The following is a 26679-nucleotide window of genomic DNA, read 5'->3' as shown; positions in this document are numbered from 1 at the left end:
TCTCTGATTCCTTCTAATTTCCAAAGAAAGTCGAATTCAAGTGTTTGTTTGCCTTCATTATGGTCAGATCCCATCACTGGGATGTTAAATGAATGAAAAAAAACTTGAAATATTTTGGGCACATCATTCAAACTGAGAGGCTTGAGCCGTAAATTCTAACAACCTGCTGCAAATTGAAATAACAAGCGCGGTAAATTGTAATAAACTGCGGCAAATTGTAATAACTGACGCGGTAAAATGTAATAACATCTCTGATTCCTTCTAATTTCCAAAGAAAGTCGAATTCCAGTGTTTGTCTCACTTCATTATGGTCAGATCCCATCACTGGGATGTTAAATGAATGGAAAAAAACGGAAATATTTTGGGCTATTTCTTCCATCATTCAAACTGAGAGGCTTGAGCCGTAAATTCTAACAACCTGCGGCAAATTGTAATAACAAGCGCGGTAAATTGTAATAAAATCTCTGATTCCTTCTAATTTCCAAAGAAAGTCGAATTCCAATGTTTGTTTGGCCTCATTATGGTCAGATCCCATCACTGGGATGTTAAATGAATGAAAAAAAACGGAAATATTTTGGGCTATTTCTTCTATCATTCGAACTGAGAGGCTTGAGCCGTAAATTCTAACAAACTGCGGGAAATTGTAATAACAAGCGCGGTAAGTTGTAATAATAGCTTTTATTCCTTTTAATCCCTAAGTAGTTGGAACTCCAGTCTTTCTTTGATTTTGACATGTCCATTTCCCACCACTATCAATTCAATTGGGACACAACTGGAATAATTCTTTCTATTTCAGGTTTTTAATTTTAATGATATGTTCGGTGCTTAAGACATCGGTGAATCGTAGTGAAAATGATATGTATTTGCTACGCTACAAAGGAACATACATGAACTTAATAATGTGCGACTAAGGACATTGTGAGCTGACTTCCAAAACACTGAATTCATAAATGCACATACATGTATAACGTTTTCAGTGAACTTATTACCAGCGGCCAGCTACTGGAAGAGAACCTTCAAGTATGCTGCCGCAAAGACACTGAATGAATGTTTGAAAAACTGTTCAAACCTACATGACTTCAAACTCATCTCGTTAGACTGTCATATTCAGATGACTAGTGCCTTCATATTCCAATAACAACGTCCAATTCAAGTGATGGACCGCCAATGAAAAATACACCCAAGTCATTTCCTGAAGTCGGACATTCATACTTACATTTGAGGAATTTGTAATGATGACATGTTCATCATGTGTCAACAATAGGACTAGATGAAGCAAACGAATGGTGGCTAAAACTAAAAAATAGTGTGTGTTTTTTTCAACATGCCATGTCAATCCAATAACCCATGTATTTCAATACATGATAGTGGAGTCTTTTGAACACTACCTTTTCCAAAATACGTTCTTTATTGTGTACCACCCACATGGATTTTGTTCTATAAGTAGCCATGCGTCGATCCACCTGACATGACTCACAATTCTTCTGAGTTCTATTGCAACGCCGCTGCTTTTACCATAGGTCATTATAAGTCTACGCATACTTACAATTCTTTGTAGGGTGATATGTGGGCAGTAAATTCGCGGTCTCAAATGGAGAAATGACCTAGTATATGCCTGAAATTGACGTGAGACTTGCAAGAAAGATAATATTGTTTTGCATAGTACTCTGCCAGAAGACTGCTGGGCTATCTGTAAAGATAGCTCAATGATATGAAGCACAACTTCGTTTGGTAAGTCAGCAGATGTAACCTGGTCATCTTGTCGCTACTATTTGAGCTTTGAACGTCTCGTCTTGACATCTCATTTCCACTTCCTTCCGAGTCTAAAAGTTTCTGAACATCACATGGTGAAGGACCTCGTTCTTGTCGTGGTACATTATGCTCTTCATCGTTCATCGTCATGTCACAGCCTCGTGTTGAATGTTCCATGTCTACAGAACAATGACCCTGCTCTTCATTGCTTTCTCTTGACCCTTCCCTGCTTTTCTCTTCCAAGTCAGGAAGAATAACTCGGACCATCAAATGGTGAATGACTTTGTAGAGAGTTGTATTCTTCATCGCTGCCGTTTTCATCAGACACTTGTCTTGACTCCTCAGTGCCTATAGGTTCCTGCTCAATGTGCGGAGAATGCCCTTGTTCGTCGTCGTTGATATTTCTTCTGTAAAAGCTATGTCTTGCTTCTTTCTTTCTGTTTTCTTCCAATTCAGACGAACCTCCACCATCACATGGTGAATGAATTTCTCGGGAGATGAAATCTTCCTCATCACTGCTGTTTACAAACTCTTGTCTTGGCACATCTGTTGCTTCTGTTACCACTGGCAGCTGATCCTCATGTAGTTGTGTTTCATGCAGCTGAAGCGCAACATAGTGTTCGCCTTCTTCTTCAGCAAAATGGCCAAGATTGAGTGTATCGATGGCGACACTGTGCGTGGGAACGATGGTAACAGTAGCATCGATGCCAAGCGATGAGTGTACAATTATATTGATATTAAACATATCTGAGACTGCTTGTAGTGTTATATGGTCACCGTAGGTACCATCATCTAGCATACCAGATATGTATGTGTCCCATTCTTCACCGGTGTAAAGTTCCAAGGGGAATCCATCTGGCGTGTAGGGATGCTCAACGAGATAACTCACAGCCTGCTCTCGAAGTGTTCTAGAGGAGCGGAATATGCCAATTTTAGCTAAAAGGTGACACAAGGCTGCAAACTGACAGTCGCCGTTTCCTGGGGGATCATAAACGATGTGACCTTGAGATGCAAATGATCTTTCGGTATCCAACAATGGTATACGATACTTAGATCGGTGATGCCTGCGCTGTGATCTGGATGACGCCTGTTGCTTTCGTTTTACCTCAGCATCAATCGACTGACATCCATTCAGACGTGTGCTCCTTCCCTGTTATGGGATTTGTGAATGCAATCATATACATTGATGATTTTAATTTCCGTGCAAGTACTTTCCCTTTTACAATGTACTGTTTCTTAGGAGTCAGTTTTCCTTGTTTTGAACTATATTTGCATAATACGTCGTCGCCAACGTTGTACAGTGACGGGGTGTGTAGTCTTCGTTGTCTCTACACACTGCGTCTATTTGATTTCTTTGTCGCGACTTTAGCCCGTTTTCTGGTCCGAGTAACATATTTACTTTGCCTCAGTCTGTCCTTGGCATTAGGTTGTTGAATATTTTCATCCACAAAATATCAGCATTGAAGTCACCTGAATCCATTTCTAGAACAGTGTTTGATTTTCTCCCGAAGTACACTTCAAATGGACTCTGCCAACCTAAACATTCTTTCTTTTCATTATTCATTATTGAGGCATATCTTCGCAAATGAGATGCCCAGTTTACACCCTTTGGTGCCCATAGTTACAAAGTCATACATTCTTTTCTTTTTCAGTTGTCTGTGTGATCTCTCCACCTTTCCTTGAGACTGGGGATGATACTGTCTACTGCGTATTGGTTTGATTTTAAGGCTTTTACAAAGTTCTTTTACATGTCCCTTAAATTAGACACCTTGGTCCATCTGCAGCTTCTTAGGTGGACCATGTTCTTCGTACATCACGCGCAAAGCACTGGCTACACCCCTGCTCTTCTTTGTTTACAGCGCCACAAGCCATGCATATCTACTGAATACATCTACAAGAGACAGTACAAACTTACATGTTTTCCCTTTCCATCTAACAGTATTTCTGCTGAAATCTACGAGATCAACTTTATGATGTGATTGCACAGATTTTGCTCTCACTGGTCTGATGATAGCTTTATTTGTAAACTTGGCTGTGTGAATGGAATACTTCTCTTTCGTCCGTAGCTCTCTCCGTATTGAAGTCTCTGTATGTCCTGACATGGAATCAGCTGCTAAATACAATAACCTTCTGTAGCCTGCTGATTTCTGACTGTGAAATGCATGTTCGACAACCTGAGCAACATCCGTTCGTTTCACAACTGGCTTCCCTACAGTACAGTATATTGTTTGGTTCCGCGCCTATGGAGAAGTCATGTTTCCTTTTCCAGTACCGAATAATGGCATTTCGTTGACCTCTGGTTCTTTCGGCAACTGGTGTTTGAAAATGACCTTGCACAAGTGAGAGAATAGTATCATATGTTTCCTCGTCAAAACAATGCGTATATCCCTTGCCTGCCGCGTCACAGTTCAAAGTAAGGTAGCACAGAACTGCTACAACGAATGCTCGCATGGTTGGAAATGTACGTCCGCGCCCCTTGAACAAAGTCGAGATCAGTCAAATATATACATCCTTCGCCAACAAAATTTGGACTACTTAGGCATCACTGGAATAAAGCAACAACTTATTTGTGAATTTAGACATACATCGATGCAAACGTATAAGTGAAGACATGTAAAATCAGAAATATGTGTCTTATATTAAATGTACATATCTTTAAATCTAAGTATAGATTTTATGGACACAAAGAATATAACTCCGTATGATTGATTATACAGTATCTATGAAGTATTATTTAAAGGAGTTAGCTTAAAAGACCGATGTAAAATCTGCGACATTTGAAAAAAAATAATTTAACAGTAATAACTTCACATATTAGAGTATTTACACCAAACAACTTCACACAACAATGAGAAACCAATCAGTTCAGGTCAGTGATGGAAAACGTAAAAACGCGAAGAAAGTAGTTTCCTGGAGAGGGTCGCCTGTGCATTTGTTGATGCATTAACGCAAGATGCTGCTTTGATGGCCAATAAAATGCAAGAGTCACTTGGAGTATGTTTTGTAAGATGCAAGCCTTTAAATGGAAATTTATCAGCTTGGTTATGTACGTTATGGCTTTTGCAGATTACAAACTATTATTATTTGAGAGAATCAACATATATTATATCAATATATTATTATCAAATAATTCGCTGTAATTCTGTTCATTCCCTGAGGGAATTATGATAATTGTGTACAGGAGAAAGGCTTAGCACTGTTGATATAGCAATTTTTTGTAACATGTTCCCTGCCTACTGATCCCTCTCGCCTACGCAGGAACTTACTTATGACACAGTCCAGACCAGTATATTCATTGCAATCATGCATTTGATATTCTACTTCTGCTCACTTCTATGTGACGTCATCACCTGAACTTTCGATGTGCCACTGCTGTGAAGCAAATGCATATATTCTACAATGTGACCAGGGGTTTATCAGCGATTCATTTACAGATTTAGTCACCAATTGTTATCAAGTACACGATACACTTGCCCCACACCAAGTCCTCTAGAAGCATATTAAGATTTAGTGGGCTTCTTGTCAGATACATTTAAATTGAATACTGAATTAAGCTATTCGGAAAGTCTGGAATTCATATGTTCGGTTAGTCAGGAATGCAAGTGATTCTACATTTATGATAGTAAATAGATTTACTCCCTCCTGCATTCGGATGCTGCCAGGAATAATAATCATTGGTAATATATACAATGAAATTAGCAAAATACAAAACATGAATAGAAGAAGACTGGATAAATAAAGATAAAGGATACGTTAATTAAATAAGACATCAATTATAGCAAAGAAAGACACAGGCGTATTTTGATCTAGTTTACAGAAAGCGTAAGCATGGCAATGTTGCGAAGGAGTGGTGCTGTTTTTATGCTTGTCTATACCTTTTATGATAAGATGTATAAGTAGAGAGACTGTGTGCAAACATCGAGAAGATGGTAAGACAGAAATGAACTTAATGAACGTTACTTCATGAGTAAAGTAACTTGACACTGTCGGTATGGGTTGGATTCTGTTTGGTGTCGGTGTAGTGTTTACTTCTGTATTTTCAGAAACACATAAATATGTAATCATATACATGTACCATCATAAACATAAACGGTTGTCTGCGCAGAACAATTCTGATAACGTAGTAACGTTATTATGTTATAATAGTTTTCATATTCACAAACTTATTATGTTAGGGTCACAAATGAGTTTACTAAAACTGTTCAGAATACGGTTGTTTCCATCAAACATTACGGATCACATATATGAAAATATGATGATTCAACTATATACCTTTTGGGTAATTTCTACAATATTCCAAATGCTCCGATATTACGTTGTAAATGTGAGAGTGACAAGTGTCTGTGAAATAGTAATGCACTTGTAACAAATTACTCTGCTCTATAGATCCGGACCATCTTAGGCAGTGCATCACCATTTGTATTGATTAACCCATGTGGAGTACTTAGTGCAATGAGGGATAACATTATTTTAAACGATTCGAAATGGCGGGGGTTTTGTCTTTGGTAGTACTGATATATGACGCAGTAATGATATACGACACCTATTATGGATGTCAACTTCTTCTCTATTGTATACACAGCGTTTCTTGGTTATTCCTTGCCCTTCGTCAAGTGAATGATAGCTGACATTATACATTGACCCTCTTGGGTGATGACCCATATTAGGTCTGGATGACCTTTCAATTGCTTGCGGTAGGGGAGAGTTGTATCGGGTATTTTAAAGTTCAGAATCAGTAAGAACATGTGTAATTACGACCTGTGGGACCAGTTAACTGAAATCAATATTACAAACACTATTCCCATGCACATGTTACCACTAAACCAGTGGTTAGGAACGTTTAGGAACTAGTATTAACATTACACATAAACATAGGCAAAAGCTCTGTTTCTATAGCGGAAGGCTGCCGTTTTGCTAAAGAATTGTTAGAAGCATTATCATTATACATAAACACAAGTACTGTTTATATACCGGAAGGCTGTCGCTTTGCTAAAGAATGGTTAGAAACTGGCATTATCGTTAAACATAAACGTTAACAAAAGCACTGTTTATATAGCGGAAGGCTGCCGCTTTGCTAAAAAATGGTTAGAAGCTGGCGTTATCCTTAAACATAAACGTTAACAAAAGCACTGTTTATATAGCGGAAGGCTGCCGCTTCGCTAAAGAATGGTTAGAAGCATCATTATACATAAACATTAACAAAATCTCTGTTTCTATATCGGAAGGCTGTAGCTTTGCTAAAGAATGGCTAGAAGCTGGCATTATCGTTAAACATAAACGTTAGCAAAATCTCTGTTTCTATATCGGAAGGCTGCCGATTTGCTAAAGAATGGTTAGAAGCTGGCATTATCGTTAAACATAAACGTTAACAAAAGCTCTGCGGAAGGCTGTCGCTTTGCTAAAGAATGGTTAGAAGCATCATTATACATAAACATTAACAAAATCTCTGTTTCTATATCGGAAGGCTGTAGCTTTGCTAAAGAATGGTTAGAAGCTGGCATTATCGTTAAACATAAACATTAGAAAATGCACTGTTTCTATAGCGGAAGGCTGTAACTCTGTGAATGCTTAAAACTAGCAGTATGATGCGAACATTAATATTATAAATGTGCTTTTTCAATAACGGATGTCAAAGTTCGCTGAAAAGCAATAATCTATACAAAGCAATAAGTATACACAGTATATATGTAAAGATTGTAAGCTTACCGTCTAGTTTTGCTTGATAAAATGCTTGATTTGACCTCTTACAAAAAGTTCTATATTCCTGATGAAGTACCGCTCACTGGCTTTCTCTCACTGAAAGTTCTTCTCATCTGGTGAAGAACTGTTCTTATCGCTGGTGGTACGTTTGAAACCTGTCTAATCTGGGTGAAATTGTGCTCTATATCTGATGCTGTGGAAAGTGTGATGTGTCTCCGGCTCTCGCAATAGTATTCTTGTGAATGATAGAGTTGTATATATTCCCTTACCCGATCAATTACTGGTACATAAGATATTGTCACTAATCAGTGTCACTGGTCATTGTTTAATCAGGACTGGCCTTCCTTGTTTATATAGGGATGTAATTATGCAAGTGAGCTGATTCAAGATGAAAGGATTGAGGTGCACATCGTACGTTCGCACCCCGGCGGATTCTTGGATCAAAGGATAAATCACCTACTAATTATCGGACACGACGGTCGTCAACCGTTACGTACACAAAGAAAATGCATTTATTACCTGTTAGGCAATTTTGGCTATTTCGTTGATAGAGATCGCAAACAACGATCATTCTATCAACTCAGAGATGAATAAACTTAATTTAGTATGCTTAGTGCAGGAAAGTGATCACATAAGTAGACCTTTCCATGGATGAATGGAAAGGTCCTTGGGCCACATACTGAGATGTTAGTCCCATGATTAATTGTTTAATCCGTTTCAAACACCACCTCTTTAGTAAAAAACATATTAGAGACTATGAACAAATCCTATATTCTTCCTGTTTGTGATGACTGGTCTCATATTTGGGACAACTGTACAGAGCAGCAAGCTCTTACTTTATAAACACTACATGTAGATGCCATTGGAACAATACGGCGCTGTCCGTGGAACAAGCCCTGTAACCTCTTACCTGCACTACCTACTAATGGTTATAACCTCAGAGGAAATTCATTAGGGCGAGGCTAGTGGTTAAAGCGTTCGCTCATCACGACGTATACCCGGGTTCAATTTCCCACGTGGGTGCAATGCGTGAAGCCCATTTCTGGTGACGCCCGTAGATATTGCTGGAATATTGATAAAAGAGGCGTAAAACCCAACTCAGTGACTCGCTCAGCGTTAAAGGTAGAACGGTGACGTATGTGAGATCATTTTATAATGATAAAATGGAAGACTATGGAATTCACTAAGTCCTGACGTTCAAAATATTGATACCTTATCCTCATTCAAAACATCGCTATGCAGACCTAATAGGAAAACTATTATCTTTGACATAAACAATAGCTGAAGAAAATGCCAAATTATCCATTCTCGCCTCAGGCTCCGTTGAAGTGATTTGATCCCCCATAGATCCCCCATAGGTCCCCCATAGGCCCAAGCTCGTGAGAAGAAAGAGGGATATGCACAAAGACAGATTGCGAAATCTGTGCTCACACTTCAACTGTGGTGACGTCATTGCCAGAGTTTCTGACTGCTATTGGACACAATAGGTCCTACCACCTGTTTGACAGACCTATCATCGACAGCCCCTCGTGCTCATCCAAGAATATGCTGTACATCATTCCTTCACAAGCAATAAGTAGGATAGGATTTTTATATAGCACACATATCCATGCAACTAGTACATGCTCAAGGCGCTGGTATTCTTTTTCTTTAGGAAAGAAATTCGCAGGAAAAAAGTCATGGATAAAAAGTCACAGGAAAAAGTCACAATACAATAATATAAGTACTAGTAATATAATATATACTAGTGGGTTGTAAAATGTCTCACATGTTATAACAGCTTCTGTTTCTGTATCATTATTTTGTCATCTGGTTATATATTTAGTGGTACATGTACATGTATTTCTATCTGGGTACGGTCTTCAAATCAGCTCCTCGGAGCCTGTTGGCCAATCCAAACATGACTTGTATATATTTTCATGAATAAATTATGTTTAAAATGACATAACAATATATTGTTTATATCGTAAATAGTATTTGTAAATGCCATTTTTTATGTGTTTCGACAGACGATAGGAAGAGCTTGGTCAACTAAATTGACAAGTATGGTTTAAATGAAATTTGTATATGTGGTTTGACTTTGAAATATGTGCTCATCCAGCGTCTCTCGAACCTTGTCCCTGTATTCCCTTACTGTTGTTTTTGCAGTAACTTCAATATGAATTTTACTCATACCAGTGTGTGTGCACGCGGTATTAATTAAACACGCATTAATAGCCTAATTATTGCCGGAAACAGATTTATACTAATAAGGGTAAAGGATACCAAGTATTTGTTTGAAGTTTGGAAGAGTGTTTGTCAAAAGCCACTGAATGTGAAACCTTAAATTCTATTATCTACACTATCTAGCTCTATTGCAGCGTAAGTCTACTATCTACAGTATCTAGCTCTTTAGCAGCTAGCTCTACGGAACTTCTATTTCGAAGCACTAATACATTCTTTATATCAGTCTATATCCTATTTTGACGAGCTGTCACCCAACTCCAGAAACAACCGAACTCAAGGGAAACCTGAACTCAACTGACGTCTAAACTCAATTACGTCTTAACCCAAGCATAACCTGTACACAACTGACCGTTTCGACCGTTTCCCGTGGTCAAGAGCACGTGGTCTGACCGCACGTGAAAAGCTAGCTTCTCGGTGAGCCGCGTTGTGCGTTTACGCGATCTGTTCCAACTGTTTTGTCTCTAGACCAATGTCACCATGATTAAGTCGAACAAACACTGGAATTCGAGTTTCTTTGGAAATGAGAAAGAATCAGAGATTTTATTCCAATTTACCGCGCTTGTTATTACAATTTGCCGCAGTTTGCTAGAATTTACGGCTCAAGCCTCTCAGTTTGAATGATAGAATAAATAGCCCAAAATATTTCCGGTTTTTTCCATTCATTTAACATCCCAGTGATGGATATGACCATAATGAAGTCAAACAAACATTGGAATTCGACTTTCTTTGGAAATTAGAAGGAATCAGAGAAGTTATTACATTTTACCGCGCCAGTTATTACAATTTGCCGCAGTTTATTACAATTTACCGCGCTTGTTATTACAATTTGCCGCAGTTTGTTAGAATTTACAGAACCTGCATCTCAGTACGACTGATAGAAATAATCCCAAATATTGCCTTTTTCGTTCATTTAACACGCCAGTGGTGGAATGTCACCATGATTAAGTCGAACAAACACTGGAATTCGAGTTTCTTTGAAATGAGAAAGAATCAGAGATTTTATTCCAATTTACCGCGCTTGTTATTACAATTTGCCGCAGTTTGTTAGAATTTACGGCTCAAGCCTCTCAGTTTGAATGACAGAAAATATCCCAAAATATTTCCGTTTTTTTCATTCATATATCATCCCAGTGATGGGATCTGACCATAATGGAGCCAAACAAACAATGGAATTCGACTTTCTTTGGAAATTAGAAGGAATCAGAGAAGTTATTACATTTTACCGCGCCAGTTATTACAATTTGCCGCAGTTTATTACAATTTACCGCGCTTGTTATTACACTTTGCCGCAGTTTGTTAGAATTTACAGAACCTTCATCTCAGTACGACTGATAGAAATAATCCCAAATATTGCCTTTTTTCGTTCATTTAACACGCCAGTGGTGGAATGTCACCATGATTAAGTCGAACAAACACTGGAATTCGAGTTTCTTTGGAAATGAGAAAGAATCAGAGATTTTATTACAATTTACCGCGCTTGTTATTACAATTTGCCGCAGTTTGTTAGAATTTACGGCTCAAGCCTCTCAGTTTGAATGACAGAAAATATCCCAAAATATTTCCGTTTTTTTTTTCATTCATATATCATCCCAGTGATGGGATCTGACCATAATGGAGCCAAACAAACAATGGAATTCGACTTTCTTTGGAAATTAGAAGGAATCAGAGAAGTTATTACATTTTACCGCGCCAGTTATTACAATTTGCCGCAGTTTATTACAATTTACCGCGCTTGTTATTACAATTTGCCGCAGTTTGTTAGAATTTACAGAACATGCATCTCACTTCGACTGATAGAAATAATCCCAAATATTGCCTTTTTTCGTTCATTTAACACGCCAGTGGTGGAATGTCACCATGATTAAGTCGAACAAACACTGGAATTCGAGTTTCTTTGGAAATGAGAAAGAATCAGAGATTTTATTCCAATTTACCGCGCTTGTTATTACAATTTGCCGCAGTTTGCTAGAACTTACGGCTCAAGCCTCTCAGTTTGAATGATAGAATAAATAGCCCAAAATATTTCCGGTTTTTTCCATTCATTTAACATCCCAGTGATGGGATATGACCATAATGAAGTCAAACAAACATTGGAATTCGACTTTCTTTGGAAATTAGAAGGAATCAGAGAAGTTATTACATTTTACCGCGCCAGTTATTACAATTTGCCGCAGTTTATTACAATTTACCGCGCTTGTTATTACAATTTGCCGCAGTTTGTTAGAATTTACAGAACCTGCATCTCAGTACGACTGATAGAAATAATCCCAAATATTGCCTTTTTTCGTTCATTTAACACGCCAGTGGTGGAATGTCACCATGATTAAGTCGAACAAACACTGGAATTCGAGTTTCTTTGGAAATGAGAAAGAATCAGAGATTTTATTCCAATTTACCGCGCTTGTTATTACAATTTGCCGCAGTTTGCTAGAATTTACGGCTCAAGCCTCTCAGTTTGAATGATAGAATAAATAGCCCAAAATATTTCCGTTTTTTCATTCATTTAACATCCCAGTGATGGGATCTGACCATAATGGAGCCAAACAAACAATGGAATTCGACTTTCTTTGGAAATTAGAAGGAATCAGAGAAGTTATTACATTTTACCGCGCCAGTTATTACAATTTGCCGCAGTTTATTACAATTTACCGCGCTTGTTATTACAATTTGCCGCAGTTTGTTAGAATTTACAGAACCTGCATCTCAGTACGACTGATAGAAATAATCCCAAATATTGCCTTTTTCGTTCATTTAACACGCCAGTGGTGGAATGTCACCATGATTAAGTCGAACAAACACTGGAATTCGAGTTTCTTTGGAAATGAGAAAGAATCAGAGATTTTATTCCAATTTACCGCGCTTGTTATTACAATTTGCCGCAGTTTGTTAGAATTTACGGCTCAAGCCTCTCAGTTTGAATGACAGAAAATATCCCAAAATATTTCCGTTTTTTTCATTCATATATCATCCCAGTGATGGGATCTGACCATAATGGAGCCAAACAAACAATGGAATTCGACTTTCTTTGGAAATTAGAAGGAATCAGAGAAGTTATTACATTTTACCGCGCCAGTTATTACAATTTGCCGCAGTTTATTACAATTTACCGCGCTTGTTATTACAATTTGCCGCAGTTTGTTAGAATTTACAGAACCTTCATCTCAGTACGACTGATAGAAATAATCCCAAATATTGCCTTTTTTCGTTCATTTAACACGCCAGTGGTGGAATGTCACCATGATTAAGTCGAACAAACACTGGAATTCGAGTTTCTTTGGAAATGAGAAAGAATCAGAGATTTTATTCCAATTTACCGCGCTTGTTATTACAATTTGCCGCAGTTTGTTAGAATTTACGGCTCAAGCCTCTCAGTTTGAATGACAGAAAATATCCCAAAATATTTCCGGTTTTTTTTCATTCATATATCATCCCAGTGATGGGATCTGACCATAATGGAGCCAAACAAACAATGGAATTCGACTTTCTTTGGAAATTAGAAGGAATCAGAGAAGTTATTACATTTTACCGCGCCAGTTATTACAATTTGCCGCAGTTTATTACAATTTACCGCGCTTGTTATTACAATTTGCCGCAGTTTGTTAGAATTTACAGAACATGCATCTCACTTCGACTGATAGAAATAATCCCAAATATTGCCTTTTTTCGTTCATTTAACACGCCAGTGGTGGAATGTCACCATGATTAAGTCGAACAAACACTGGAATTCGAGTTTCTTTGGAAATGAGAAAGAATCAGAGATTTTATTACAATTTACCGCGCTTGTTATTACAATTTGCCGCAGTTTGTTAGAATTTACGGCTCAAGCCTCTCAGTTTGAATGACAGAAAATATCCCAAAATATTTCCGGTTTTTTTCATTCATATATCATCCCAGTGATGGGATCTGACCATAATGGAGCCAAACAAACAATGGAATTCGACTTTCTTTGGAAATTAGAAGGAATCAGAGAAGTTATTACATTTTACCGCGCCAGTTATTACAATTTGCCGCAGTTTATTACAATTTACCGCGCTTGTTATTACAATTTGCCGCAGTTTGTTAGAATTTACAGAACCTGCATCTCAGTACGACTGATAGAAATAATCCCAAATATTGCCTTTTTCGTTCATTTAACACGCCAGTGGTGGAATGTCACCATGATTAAGTCGAACAAACACTGGAATTCGAGTTTCTTTGGAAATGAGAAAGAATCAGAGATTTTATTCCAATTTACCGCGCTTGTTATTACAATTTGCCGCAGTTTGTTAGAATTTACGGCTCAAGCCTCTCAGTTTGAATGACAGAAAATATCCCAAAATATTTCCGGTTTTTTTTTCATTCATATATCATCCCAGTGATGGGATCTGACCATAATGGAGCCAAACAAACAATGGAATTCGACTTTCTTTGGAAATTAGAAGGAATCAGAGAAGTTATTACATTTTACCGCGCCAGTTATTACAATTTGCCGCAGTTTATTACAATTTACCGCGCTTGTTATTACAATTTGCCGCAGTTTGTTAGAATTTACAGAACCTGCATCTCACTTCGACTGATAGAAATAATCCCAAATATTGCCTTTTTTCGTTCATTTAACACGCCAGTGGTGGAATGTCACCATGATTAAGTCGAACAAACACTGGAATTCGAGTTTCTTTGGAAATGAGAAAGAATCAGAGATTTTATTCCAATTTACCGCGCTTGTTATTACAATTTGCCGCAGTTTGTTAGAATTTACGGCTCAAGCCTCTCAGTTTGAATGACAGAAAAATATCCCAAAATATTTCCGGTTTTTTCATTCATATATCATCCCAGTGATGGATCTGACCATAATGGAGCCAAACAAACAATGGAATTCGACTTTCTTTGGAAATTAGAAGGAATCAGAGAAGTTATTACATTTTACCGCGCCAGTTATTACAATTTGCCGCAGTTTATTACAATTTACCGCGCTTGTTATTACAATTTGCCGCAGTTTGTTAGAATTTACAGAACCTGCATCTCAGTACGACTGATAGAAATAATCCCAAATATTGCCTTTTTTCGTTCATTTAACACGCCAGTGGTGGAATGTCACCATGATTAAGTCGAACAAACACTGGAATTCGAGTTTCTTTGGAAATGAGAAAGAATCAGAGATTTTATTCCAATTTACCGCGCTTGTTATTACAATTTGCCGCAGTTTGCTAGAATTTACGGCTCAAGCCTCTCAGTTTGAATGATAGAATAAATAGCCCAAAATATTTCCGTTTTTTCCATTCATTTAACATCCCAGTGATGGGATATGACCATAATGAAGTCAAACAAACATTGGAATTCGACTTTCTTTGGAAATTAGAAGGAATCAGAGAAGTTATTACATTTTACCGCGCCAGTTATTACAATTTGCCGCAGTTTATTACAATTTACCGCGCTTGTTATTACAATTTGCCGCAGTTTGTTAGAATTTACAGAACCTGCATCTCAGTACGACTGATAGAAATAATCCCAAATATTGCCTTTTTCGTTCATTTAACACGCCAGTGGTGGAATGTCACCATGATTAAGTCGAACAAACACTGGAATTCGAGTTTCTTTGGAAATGAGAAAGAATCAGAGATTTTATTACAATTTACCGCGCTTGTTATTACAATTTGCCGCAGTTTGTTAGAATTTACGGCTCAAGCCTCTCAGTTTGAATGACAGAAAATATCCCAAAAATATTTCCGGTTTTTTTTCATTCATATATCATCCCAGTGATGGGATCTGACCATAATGGAGCCAAACAAACAATGGAATTCGACTTTCTTTGGAAATTAGAAGGAATCAGAGAAGTTATTACATTTTACCGCGCCAGTTATTACAATTTGCCGCAGTTTATTACAATTTACCGCGCTTGTTATTACAATTTGCCGCAGTTTGTTAGAATTTACAGAACCTGCATCTCACTACGACTGATAGAAATAATCCCAAATATTGCCTTTTTTCGTTCATTTAACACGCCAGTGGTGGAATGTCACCATGATTAAGTCGAACAAACACTGGAATTCGAGTTTCTTTGGAAATGAGAAAGAATCAGAGATTTTATTACAATTTACCGCGCTTGTTATTACAATTTGCCGCAGTTTGTTAGAATTTACGGCTCAAGCCTCTCAGTTTGAATGACAGAAAATATCCCAAAATATTTCCGGTTTTTTTTCATTCATATATCATCCCAGTGATGGGATCTGACCATAATGGAGCCAAACAAACAATGGAATTCGACTTTCTTTGGAAATTAGAAGGAATCAGAGAAGTTATTACATTTTACCGCGCCAGTTATTACAATTTGCCGCAGTTTATTACAATTTACCGCGCTTGTTATTACAATTTGCCGCAGTTTGTTAGAATTTACAGAACCTGCATCTCAGTACGACTGATAGAAATAATCCCAAATATTGCCTTTTTTCGTTCATTTAACACGCCAGTGGTGGAATGTCACCATGATTAAGTCGAACAAACACTGGAATTCGAGTTTCTTTGGAAATGAGAAAGAATCAGAGATTTTATTCCAATTTACCGCGCTTGTTATTACAATTTGCCGCAGTTTGTTAGAATTTACGGCTCAAGCCTCTCAGTTTGAATGACAGAAAATATCCCAAAATATTTCCGGTTTTTTCATTCATATATCATCCCAGTGATGGATCTGACCATAATGGAGCCAAACAAACAATGGAATTCGACTTTCTTTGGAAATTAGAAGGAATCAGAGAAGTTATTACATTTTACCGCGCCAGTTATTACAATTTGCCGCAGTTTATTACAATTTACCGCGCTTGTTATTACAATTTGCCGCAGTTTGTTAGAATTTACAGAACCTGCATCTCACTTCGACTGATAGAAATAATCCCAAATATTGCCTTTTTTCGTTCATTTAACACGCCAGTGGTGGAATGTCACCATGATTAAGTCGAACAAACACTGGAATTCGAGTTTCTTTGGAAATGAGAAAGAATCAGAGATTTTATTCCAATTTACCGCGCTTGTTATTACAATTTGCCGCAGTTTGTTAGAATTTACGGCTCAAGCCTCTCAGTTTGAATGACAGAAAATATCCCAAAATATTTCCGGTTTTTTTTCATTCATATATCATCCCAGTGATGGGATCTGACCATAATGGAGCCAAACAAACAATGGAATTCGACTTTCTTTGGAAATTAGAAGGAATCAGAGAAGTTATTACATTTTACCGCGCCAGTTATTACAATTTGCCGCAGTTTATTACAATTTACCGCGCTTGTTATTACAATTTGCCGCAGTTTGTTAGAATTTACAGAACCTGCATCTCAGTACGACTGATAGAAATAATCCCAAATATTGCCTTTTTTCGTTCATTTAACACGCCAGTGGTGGAATGTCACCATGATTAAGTCGAACAAACACTGGAATTCGAGTTTCTTTGGAAATGAGAAAGAATCAGAGATTTTATTCCAATTTACCGCGCTTGTTATTACAATTTGCCGCAGTTTGCTAGAATTTACGGCTCAAGCCTCTCAGTTTGAATGATAGAATAAATAGCCCAAAATATTTCCGGTTTTTTCCATTCATTTAACATCCCAGTGATGGGATATGACCATAATGAAGTCAAACAAACATTGGAATTCGACTTTCTTTGGAAATTAGAAGGAATCAGAGAAGTTATTACATTTTACCGCGCCAGTTATTACAATTTGCCGCAGTTTATTACAATTTACCGCGCTTGTTATTACAATTTGCCGCAGTTTGTTAGAATTTACAGAACCTGCATCTCACTTCGACTGATAGAAATAATCCCAAATATTGCCTTTTTTCGTTCATTTAACACGCCAGTGGTGGAATGTCACCATGATTAAGTCGAACAAACACTGGAATTCGAGTTTCTTTGGAAATGAGAAAGAATCAGAGATTTTATTCCAATTTACCGCGCTTGTTATTACAATTTGCCGCAGTTTGTTAGAATTTACGGCTCAAGCCTCTCAGTTTGAATGACAGAAAATATCCCAAAATATTTCCGGTTTTTTTTCATTCATATATCATCCCAGTGATGGGATCTGACCATAATGGAGCCAAACAAACAATGGAATTCGACTTTCTTTGGAAATTAGAAGGAATCAGAGAAGTTATTACATTTTACCGCGCCAGTTATTACAATTTGCCGCAGTTTATTACAATTTACCGCGCTTGTTATTACAATTTGCCGCAGTTTGTTAGAATTTACAGAACATGCATCTCACTTCGACTGATAGAAATAATCCCAAATATTGCCTTTTTTCGTTCTTTTAACACGCCAGTGGTGGAATGTGATCATGATTAAGTCGAACAAACACTGGAATTCGAGTTTCTTTGGAAATGAGAAAGAATCAGAGATTTTATTACAATTTACCGCGCTTGTTATTACAATTTGCCGCAGTTTGTTAGAATTTACGGCTCAAGCCTCTCAGTTTGAATGACAGAAAATATCCCAAAATATTTCCGGTTTTTTTCATTCATATATCATCCCAGTGATGGGATCTGACCATAATGGAGCCAAACAAACAATGGAATTCGACTTTCTTTGGAAATTAGAAGGAATCAGAGAAGTTATTACATTTTACCGCGCCAGTTATTACAATTTGCCGCAGTTTATTACAATTTACCGCGCTTGTTATTACAATTTGCCGCAGTTTGTTAGAATTTACAGAACCTGCATCTCACTTCGACTGATAGAAATAATCCCAAATATTGCCTTTTTCGTTCATTTAACACGCCAGTGGTGGAATGTCACCATGATTAAGTCGAACAAACACTGGAATTCGAGTTTCTTTGGAAATGAGAAAGAATCAGAGATTTTATTCCAATTTACCGCGCTTGTTATTACAATTTGCCGCAGTTTGTTAGAATTTACGGCTCAAGCCTCTCAGTTTGAATGACAGAATAAATATCCCAAAATATTTCCGGTTTTTTTCATTCATATATCATCCCAGTGATGGGATCTGACCATAATGGAGCCAAACAAACAATGGAATTCGACTTTCTTTGGAAATTAGAAGGAATCAGAGAAGTTATTACATTTTACCGCGCCAGTTATTACAATTTGCCGCAGTTTATTACAATTTACCGCGCTTGTTATTACAATTTGCCGCAGTTTGTTAGAATTTACAGAACCTGCATCTCAGTACGACTGATAGAAATAATCCCAAATATTGCCTTTTTCGTTCATTTAACACGCCAGTGGTGGAATGTCACCATGATTAAGTCGAACAAACACTGGAATTCGAGTTTCTTTGAAATGAGAAAGAATCAGAGATTTTATTCCAATTTACCGCGCTTGTTATTACAATTTGCCGCAGTTTGTTAGAATTTACGGCTCAAGCCTCTCAGTTTGAATGATAGAATAAATAGCCCAAAATATTTCCGGTTTTTTTCATTCATTTAACATCCCAGTGATGGATATGACCATAATGAAGTCAAACAAACAATGGAATTCGACTTTCTTTGGAAATTAGAAGGAATCAGAGAAGTTATTACATTTTACCGCGCCAGTTATTACAATTTGCCGCAGTTTATTACAATTTACCGCGCTTGTTATTACAATTTGCCGCAGTTTGTTAGAATTTACAGAACCTGCATCTCAGTACGACTGATAGAAATAATCCCAAATATTGCCTTTTTCGTTCATTTAACACGCCAGTGGTGGAATGTCACCATGATTAAGTCGAACAAACACTGGAATTCGAGTTTCTTTGAAATGAGAAAGAATCAGAGATTTTATTACAATTTACCGCGCTTGTTATTACAATTTGCCGCAGTTTGTTAGAATTTACGGCTCAAGCCTCTCAGTTTGAATGATAGAATAAATAGCCCAAAATATTTCCGGTTTTTTCATTCATTTAACATCCCAGTGATGGATATGACCATAATGAAGTCAAACAAACATTGGAATTCGACTTTCTTTGAAATTAGAAGGAATCAGAGAAGTTATTACATTTTACCGCGCCAGTTATTACAATTTGCCGCAGTTTATTACAATTTACCGCGCTTGTTATTACAATTTGCCGCAGTTTGTTAGAATTTACAGAACCTTGCATCTCACTTCGACTGATAGAAATAATCCCAAATATTGCCTTTTTTCGTTCATTTAACACGCCAGTGGTGGAATGTGATCATGATTAAGTCGAACAAACACTTGAATTCGAGTTTCTTTTGAAATGAGAAAGAATCAGAGATTTTATTACAATTTACCGCGCTTGTTATTACAATTTGCCGCAGTTTGTTAGAATTTACGGCTCAAGCCTCTCAGTTTGAATGACAGAAAATATCCCAAAATATTTCCGGTTTTTTCATTCATATATCATCCCAGTGATGGATCTGACCATAATGGAGCCAAACAAACAATGGAATTCGACTTTCTTTGGAAATTAGAAGGAATCAGAGAAGTTATTACATTTTACCGCGCCAGTTATTACAATTTGCCGCAGTTTATTACAATTTACCGCGCTTGTTATTACAATTTGCCGCAGTTTGTTAGAATTTACAGAACCTGCATCTCAGTACGACTGATAGAAATAATCCCAAATATTGCCTTTTTTCGTTCATTTAACACGCCAGTGGTGGAATGTCACCATGATTAAGTCGAACAAACACTGGAATTCGAGTTTCTTTGGAAATGAGAAAGAATCAGAGATTTTATTACAATTTACCGCGCTTGTAATTACAATTTGCCGCAGTTTGCTAGAATTTACGGCTCAAGCCTCTCAGTTTGAATGATAGAATAAATAGCCCAAAATATTTCCGTTTTTTTCCATTCATTTAACATCCCAGTGATGGGATATGACCATAATGAAGTGAGACAAACATTGGAATTCGACTTTCTTTGGAAATTAGAAGGAATCAGAGAAGTTATTACATTTTACCGCGCCAGTTATTACAATTTGCCGCAGTTTATTACAATTTACCGCGCTTGTTATTACAATTTGCCGCAGTTTGTTAGAATTTACAGAACCTGCATCTCACTTCGACTGATAGAAATAATCCCAAATATTGCCTTTTTTCGTTCATTTAACACGCCAGTGGTGGAATGTCACCATGATTAAGTCGAACAAACACTGGAATTCGAGTTTCTTTGAAATGAGAAAGAATCAGAGATTTTATTACAATTTACCGCGCTTGTTATTACAATTTGCCGCAGTTTGTTAGAATTTACGGCTCAAGCCTCTCAGTTTGAATGACAGAAAATATCCCAAAATATTTCCGGTTTTTTTTCATTCATATATCATCCCAGTGATGGGATCTGACCATAATGGAGCCAAACAAACAATGGAATTCGACTTTCTTTGGAAATTAGAAGGAATCAGAGAAGTTATTACATTTTACCGCGCCAGTTATTACAATTTGCCGCAGTTTATTACAATTTACCGCGCTTGTTATTACAATTTGCCGCAGTTTGTTAGAATTTACAGAACATGCATCTCACTTCGACTGATAGAAATAATCCCAAATATTGCCTTTTTTCGTTCTTTTAACACGCCAGTGGTGGAATGTGATCATGATTAAGTCGAACAAACACTTGAATTCGAGTTTCTTTGGAAATGAGAAAGAATCAGAGATTTTATTCCAATTTACCGCGCTTGTTATTACAATTTGCCGCAGTTTGTTAGAATTTACGGCTCAAGCCTCTCAGTTTGAATGACAGAAAATATCCCAAAATATTTCCGGTTTTTTTTCATTCATATATCATCCCAGTGATGGGATCTGACCATAATGGAGCCAAACAAACAATGGAATTCGACTTTCTTTGGAAATTAGAAGGAATCAGAGAAGTTATTACATTTTACCGCGCCAGTTATTACAATTTGCCGCAGTTTATTACAATTTACCGCGCTTGTTATTACAATTTGCCGCAGTTTGTTAGAATTTACAGAACCTGCATCTCAGTACGACTGATAGAAATAATCCCAAATATTGCCTTTTTCGTTCATTTAACACGCCAGTGGTGGAATGTCACCATGATTAAGTCGAACAAACACTGGAATTCGAGTTTCTTTGGAAATGAGAAAGAATCAGAGATTTTATTACAATTTACCGCGCTTGTTATTACAATTTGCCGCAGTTTGCTAGAATTTACGGCTCAAGTCTCTCAGTTTGAATGATAGAATAAATAGCCCAAAATATTTCCGTTTTTTCCATTCATTTAACATCCCTGTGATGGATATGACCATAATGAAGTGAAACAAACATTGGAATTCGACTTTCTTTGGAAATTAGAAGGAATCAGAGAAGTTATTACATTTTACCGCGCCAGTTATTACAATTTGCCGCAGTTTATTACAATTTACCGCGCTTGTTATTACAATTTGCCGCAGTTTGTTAGAATTTACAGAACATGCATCTCACTTCGACTGATAGAAATAATCCCAAATATTGCCTTTTTTCGTTCTTTTAACACGCCAGTGGTGGAATGTGATCATGATTAAGTCGAACAAACACTTGAATTCGAGTTTCTTTGGAAATGAGAAAGAATCAGAGATTTTATTACAATTTACCGCGCTTGTTATTACAATTTGCCGCAGTTTGTTAGAATTTACAGAACCTGCATCTCAGTACGACTGATAGAAATAATCCCAAATATTGCCTTTTTTCGTTCATTTAACACGCCAGTGGTGGAATGTCACCATGATTAAGTCGAACAAACACTGGAATTCGAGTTTCTTTGGAAATGAGAAAGAATCAGAGATTTTATTACAATTTACCGCGCTTGTTATTACAATTTGCCGCAGTTTGCTAGAATTTACGGCTCAAGCCTCTCAGTTTGAATGATAGAATAAATAGCCCAAAATATTTCCGTTTTTTCCATTCATTTAACATCCCAGTGATGGGATATGACCATAATGAAGTGAAACAAACATTGGAATTCGACTTTCTTTGGAAATTAGAAGGAATCAGAGAAGTTATTACATTTTACCGCGCCAGTTATTACAATTTGCCGCAGTTTATTACAATTTACCGCGCTTGTTATTACAATTTGCCGCAGTTTGTTAGAATTTACAGAACCTGCATCTCACTTCGACTGATAGAAATAATCCCAAATATTGCCTTTTTCGTTCATTTAACACGCCAGTGGTGGAATGTCACCATGATTAAGTCGAACAAACACTGGAATTCGAGTTTCTTTGAAATGAGAAAGAATCAGAGATTTTATTACAATTTACCGCGCTTGTTATTACAATTTGCCGCAGTTTGTTAGAATTTACGGCTCAAGCCTCTCAGTTTGAATGACAGAAAATATCCCAAAATATTTCCGGTTTTTTCATTCATATATCATCCCAGTGATGGGATCTGACCATAATGGAGCCAAACAAACAATGGAATTCGACTTTCTTTGGAAATTAGAAGGAATCAGAGAAGTTATTACATTTTACCGCGCCAGTTATTACAATTTGCCGCAGTTTATTACAATTTACCGCGCTTGTTATTACAATTTGCCGCAGTTTGTTAGAATTTACAGAACATGCATCTCACTTCGACTGATAGAAATAATCCCAAATATTGCCTTTTTTCGTTCTTTTAACACGCCAGTGGTGGAATGTGATCATGATTAAGTCGAACAAACACTTGAATTCGAGTTTCTTTGGAAATGAGAAAGAATCAGAGATTTTATTACAATTTACCGCGCTTGTTATTACAATTTGCCGCAGTTTGTTAGAATTTACGGCTCAAGCCTCTCAGTTTGAATGACAGAAAATATCCCAAAATATTTCCGGTTTTTTTTCATTCATATATCATCCCAGTGATGGGATCTGACCATAATGGAGCCAAACAAACAATGGAATTCGACTTTCTTTGGAAATTAGAAGGAATCAGAGAAGTTATTACATTTTACCGCGCCAGTTATTACAATTTGCCGCAGTTTATTACAATTTACCGCGCTTGTTATTACAATTTGCCGCAGTTTGTTAGAATTTACAGAACCTGCATCTCAGTACGACTGATAGAAATAATCCCAAATATTGCCTTTTTCGTTCATTTAACACGCCAGTGGTGGAATGTCACCATGATTAAGTCGAACAAACACTGGAATTCGAGTTTTTTGGAAATGAGAAAGAATCAGAGATTTTATTACAATTTACCGCGCTTGTTATTACAATTTGCCGCAGTTTGCTAGAATTTACGGCTCAAGTCTCTCAGTTTGAATGATAGAATAAATAGCCCAAAATATTTCCGTTTTTCCATTCATTTCACATCCCTGTGATGGGATATGACCATAATGAAGTGAAACAAACATTGGAATTCGACTTTCTTTGGAAATTAGAAGGAATCAGAGAAGTTATTACATTTTACCGCGACAGTTATTACAATTTGCCGCAGTTTATTACAATTTACCGCGCTTGTTATTACAATTTGCCGCAGTTTGTTAGAATTTACAGAACATGCATCTCACTTCGACTGATAGAAATAATCCCAAATATTGCCTTTTTTCGTTCTTTTAACACGCCAGTGGTGGAATGTGATCATGATTAAGTCGAACAAACACTTGAATTCGAGTTTCTTTGAAATGAGAAAGAATCAGAGATTTTATTACAATTTACCGCGCTTGTTATTACAATTTGCCGCAGTTTGTTAGAATTTACAGAACCTGCATCTCAGTACGACTGATAGAAATAATCCCAAATATTGCCTTTTTTTCGTTCATTTAACACGCCAGTGGTGGAATGTCACCATGATTAAGTCGAACAAACACTGGAATTCGAGTTTCTTTGAAATGAGAAAGAATCAGAGATTTTATTACAATTTACCGCGCTTGTAATTACAATTTGCCGCAGTTTGCTAGAATTTTACGGCTCAAGCCTCTCAGTTTGAATGATAGAATAAATAGCCCAAAATATTTCCAGTTTTTTCCATTCATTTAACATCCCAGTGATGGGATATGACCATAATGAAGTGAAACAAACATTGGAATTCGACTTTCTTTGGAAATTAGAAGGAATCAGAGAAGTTATTACATTTTACCGCGCCAGTTATTACAATTTGCCGCAGTTTATTACAATTTACCGCGCTTGTTATTACAATTTGCCGCAGTTTGTTAGAATTTACAGAACCTGCATCTCACTTCGACTGATAGAAATAATCCCAAATATTGCCTTTTTCGTTCATTTAACACGCCAGTGGTGGAATGTCACCATGATTAAGTCGAACAAACACTGGAATTCCGAGTTTCTTTGGAAATGAGAAAGAATCAGAGATTTTATTACAATTTACCGCGCTTGTTATTACAATTTGCCGCAGTTTGTTAGAATTCTACGGCTCAAGCCTCTCAGTTTGAATGACAGAAAATATCCCAAAATATTTCCGGTTTTTCATTCATATATCATCCCAGTGATGGGATCTGACCATAATGGAGTCCAAACAAACAATGGAATTCGACTTTCTTGGAAATTAGAAGGAATCAGAGAAGTTATTACATTTTACCGCGCCAGTTATTACAATTTGCCGCAGTTTATTACAATTTACCGCGCTTGTTATTACAATTTGCCGCAGTTTGTTAGAATTTACAGAACATGCATCTCACTTCGACTGATAGAAATAATCCCAAATATTGCCTTTTTCGTTCTTTTAACACGCCAGTGGTGGAATGTGATCATGATTAAGTCGAACAAACACTTGAATTCGAGTTTCTTTGGAAATGAGAAAGAATCAGAGATTTTATTACAATTTACCGCGCTTGTTATTACAATTTGCCGCAGTTTGTTAGAATTTACGGCTCAAGCCTCTCAGTTTGAAATGACAGAAAATATCCCAAAATATTTCCGGTTTTTTTCATTCATATCATCCCAGTGATGGATCTGACCATAATGGAGCCAAACAAACAATGGAATTCGACTTTCTTTGGAAATTAGAAGGAATCAGAGAAGTTATTACATTTTACCGCGCCAGTTATTACAATTTGCCGCAGTTTATTACAATTTACCGCGCTTGTTATTACAATTTGCCGCAGTTTGTTAGAATTTACAGAACATGCATCTCACTTCGACTGATAGGAAATAATCCCAAATATTGCCTTTTTCGTTCTTTTAACACGCCAGTGGTGGAATGTGATCATGATTAAGTCGAACAAACACTTGAATTCGAGTTTCTTTGTTTGAAATGAGAAAGAATCAGAGATTTTATTACAGAAGTTATTTACCCGCGCTTATTGCCGCAGTTATTACAATTTGCCGCAGTTTGTTAGGAATTTACAGAACCTGCATCTCAGTACGACTGATAGAAATAATCCCAAATATTGCCTTTTTCGTTCATTTAACACGCCAGTGGTGGAATGTCACCATGATTAAGTCGAACAAACACTGAATTCGAGTTTCTTTGAAATGAGAAAGAATCAGAGATTTTATTACAATTTACCGCGCTTGTAATTACAATTTGCCGCAGTTTGTTAGAATTTACGGCTCAAGCCTCTCAGTTTGAATGATAGAATAAATAGCCCAAAAATATTTCCGTTTTTTTTCATTCATTTAACATCCCGCAGTGATGGGATATGACCATAATGAAGTGAGACAAACATTGGAATTCGACTTTCTTTGGAAATTAGAAGGAATCAGAGAAGTTATTACATTTTACCGCGCCAGTTATTACAATTTGCCGCAGTTTATCAAGCAATTTACCGCGCTTTGTTATTACAATTTGCCGCAGTTTGTTAGAATTTACAGAACCTGCATCTCACTTCGACTGATAGAAATAATCCCAAATATTGCCTTTTTCGTTCATTTATTCTACGCCAGTGGTGGAATGTCACCATGATTAAGTCGAACAAACACTGGAATTCGAGTTTCTTTTGAAATGAGAAAGAATCAGAGATTTTATTACAATTTTACTGCGCTTTGTTATTACAATTTGCCGCAGTTTGTTAGAATTTACGGCTCAAGCCTCAGTTTGAATGACAGAAAATATCCTAAAATATTTCCGGTTTTTTCATTCATATATCATCCCAGTGATGGGATCTTTGACCATAATGGAGCCAAACAAACAATGGAA

This window comes from Haliotis rubra, unplaced genomic scaffold (genome assembly GCF_003918875.1).
Source record: "Haliotis rubra isolate DU_JTF1 unplaced genomic scaffold, ASM391887v1 Scf834, whole genome shotgun sequence".
NCBI lineage: Eukaryota > Metazoa > Mollusca > Gastropoda > Lepetellida > Haliotidae > Haliotis > Haliotis rubra.
The sequence above is the reverse complement of the archived record's forward strand: the minus strand, read 5'-3'. Positions refer to the sequence as shown.